This window comes from Artibeus jamaicensis, unplaced genomic scaffold (genome assembly GCF_021234435.1).
Source record: "Artibeus jamaicensis isolate MK-2021 breed Jamaican fruit bat unplaced genomic scaffold, CSHL_Jam_final contig_444, whole genome shotgun sequence".
NCBI classification, from domain to species: Eukaryota; Metazoa; Chordata; class Mammalia; order Chiroptera; family Phyllostomidae; genus Artibeus; species Artibeus jamaicensis.
In genome coordinates, this window is record NW_026521831.1 from 4,855,677 (window position 1) to 4,859,033 (window position 3,357).

Below are 3,357 nucleotides of genomic sequence, written 5' to 3' on the forward strand. Positions count from 1 at the left end.
CAGGTATGGTCTTGGTCTTTCTCTGTCTGGCCTATTTTACTTGGCGTGGTAACCTCTAGGGTCATATATGTTGCCACAAGTGTTAAGATTTTATTATTTTTTATGGCCAAGTCATTCATTCATATATAAATATGTTAAATATATACATAAACAAAATAGAAAGAGACAAACACACTCATAGATACAGAGAGAAGAATGACGGGTGCCAGAGGGGAGGGGAGGTGGGGGATGGGCGAAAGGGGGAAGGGATTAAGAAGCACAGGTCGGTGGTTATGTAATAGTCACGGGGATGTACAATGCAGTATAAGGAATATAGTCAATAATATTGTAAAGACTATGGTACCAGACGGGTACTTGAAATATGGGGGGAATCACTTTGTAAAGGGTATGATTGTCTAACCACAAGGCTGTAAGCCTGAAATTACTACAAAATAATATTGAATGTCAACTGTAATTGAAAAAGAAAAGACGTGAGTAGCTACAGTAGCCAGAATTCTGGGCGGGCCCCCAACACCCTGGTCTCTGCCATGCACTCTCTGCATAACCCCCCTCCTGGCCCGTTAGTAGGACTGGTGAATATGACCGATACCCCACCCCGTTAGGTCACTCACAAAGCAAAGATGAGGGAATTTAACAAACGCGGTGACAATTCCTAGCCAGTCGACTTAAATGTGACTGAGTCCTTCTTGACATTTCACAGTGTGTGCGGGGGTGTGGGGGGACATGTGGCCAGGACCTGGGGACCACCTCTGGGGGCTGACAGGGATCCCCATCTGGCCAGTGGTGAGTGGGAAAATGGGGACTTTGGTCCTGTGATGTCAAGGGACTGAATTCTGTCCACTGTCTGGGGGACCTAGAGGTAAATCTTTTTCTGGTCAAGCCTCCAGATGATGACATGGCCATCGTGTCCTTGATTGTGACTTGTGAGCCCCGATCAGGGATGGAGACACACTGTGTGCAGACTTCTGACCCACAAAACTGTGAATGACCCCTGGGAGCTGTCATAAGCCACTCGGTCTGTGGCGTTTGTTACGCAGGTAGAAAAGACGAACGCCCTGAAGAGAGGAGGCCACGTGCCAGGGCTGGGCGTACAGGTGGGACTTTCACTAAAACACTCCGCAGCAAACTGGGCCCCAGATAGGTTCCATAGCTGAACGGAAGAAAATGAACGCATGTCACGGCTAGGGGAGTAGTCAGCAGATCTCAGAAAAAGACGTGATTTTGGAGCACAAAAATCACAGAAAATCTCACATGACTTAACAGGAGGGAATATACAAAAGTTGAAACTCCTTCAACTCAGAATAATAACACAAGTCTGTACAAATATTGGCCTCAGCGATAACGACAGATAGATTTGGTTTCTTCTCTATGTACAGAACACGGAAAAGTATAATAAATATTTACCAGTGTTTATGTGCAAAAATTTCTGGGTGATGAAATTATGAGTAATTTTTATTTTTTCTGTAGATTATATTTATCCTCTGTGTACATTCACTAATATGATTCTGTATTAATGTCATGTACATCTGAAAATAATAATTAAATGCATAATAATATTTCAGTGCATAACCGCAAAGAAATAGTATGTAATTTAGAAGAATTAATTATATTCTGTAGCTTTTTACACATACTTAGGTGCTAAGGATCACGGGAAATACTAGAACACCCTTGCATATGCTACAATTACAGTAGTGCCGAGACCTCCCCAGCACGGATGGGGAAGACGGGAAAACTTGGCGTTGCCATCAGAATAGATGTTTTAGGATAATGGGAGTAGAAGCAACTGAAATCAACTCCCTGTCCGTCCAAGGGTCTCCGGTCTCCCTCCGCCTGGGTCCTCAAACACACCATGGCCCTGAAAGCAGGTGGCTTGGACATTTTCCGAAGATGCCACATCCCCAAGGTGGACAGCGCTGCAGTGGAGTTTCTACTGCTGCAGGCATTGGTGGCGTCCATCACTGGACTCCTCCTGAAGGCCATGTGGAACCAGGAGGAACTGAACTGGAAACAGCTCTGCGGAAGACTTAAGAGGAAGCAGGCCTAAGAGCAAGCCAGCTGACCATCACTGAGGGGTTCGGAAGGGGGCTCAATTATGTGGCCAGGGAGAAGCCAGAAACAGTCAGCTACTGGGTGGCAGTGGTGAAGGAGGGTGAAGTAGAGATCCACCCCTCCCACGAGCACCAAGCTCACCGCTGGCTGGGGCTGGACGAGGCCTGCTGGTTGGCTCAATTCAAGGAAATGAAGGCAGTGCTCCAAGAAGGACACCCATTTCTCTGCTCCCCAGGGGCCCATGTTAACTGAGACAGTCATTCGCTTTGGGATCTTTGAGGGCTTTCTGAGATGAACCCACCGTCAGCTCTGAAGAAGGCTGTGCTGGCCTTTGGCTCATGGTAGCAAAGAGCAGAGAAGTTTGTCAGACAGGTGAGGATGCTCAGAGGAGAGCAAGCGAAAATCTTACCTGGGTGGAAAGGCAGGCGAAGTAGAAGTTTAAAAAAAAAAGTACATCTTTATATTTAATAAACCTCAAGCATCTTTTAAAAAAGAAGCAACTCAGTATCTTTTCGATGTTTTATATTTGAATGAAAAGTTTGCCCATTATCATATGTGTGTATCCATCCATCTGTATATAGAAGACAGGTGGCTGGGTGGATAGAAAGACAGGTAGGTAGGTAGTCTTGTCATGTATATTAGTCTTTTAGGACTTCTGGAGCAAAGTGCTACCGGCAGAGTGGCTGTGAACAGCAGATATTTATTTCTTACAGTTCTGGAGGCTGGAAGTCCAAGATCAAGGTGTGGCAGGGTTGGTTTCTCCTGAGCCTCAGTTTGGCCTTATAGAAGATGTGCCTCACTCTCATCTTCCCTGCGGGTGTACCTGCATCTGAAGCTCATCTTCTTTCAAACACACCAGTCACATGGAATGTGGGGCCACCCTAAGGACCTCACATAAACCCAGTCGCCCCTTCAGAGACCCTATCTCCAAATACGGTCACACCCTGAGCTACTCAGAACTAGGACTTCAACCTATAAATGTTGGGGGAGACACCATTGAGCCCATAACATGATGCAAGACTATCTCCTTCTGAGGGAGAGAACAGCGTTCCCCCTGCAATGTGTTTTCTTTCTAAGGTGTGGCTTTGGCACAACTACTTAACATTATGGTAAGAACACTGTCACCATTGTCCTCAGTGTGGCTCTTTCAGCCTTGCTTCTGTCATAGGGTCAGATAAGACCGTGGCCTCACACGCAATGAGGATGGACTCAGGGGATGTGCTAAGAGGCTCCTGTGTGGCACCTGGTGCTCAGGATGCATCGGGGCATGCCTCCCCCCAACACCGACTCCATTGCTTAATAGAGTTT

At 46.5% G+C, this 3,357-nt stretch overlaps 1 pseudogene; it reads left to right on the forward strand.

Moving 5' to 3' along the window:
- Positions 1–1,849: 1,849 nt before the first annotated feature.
- On the forward strand, positions 1,850–2,301 carry LOC119037929 (bis(5'-nucleosyl)-tetraphosphatase [asymmetrical]-like; annotated as a pseudogene).
- The last annotated feature ends 1,056 nt before the right edge of the window (positions 2,302–3,357 follow it).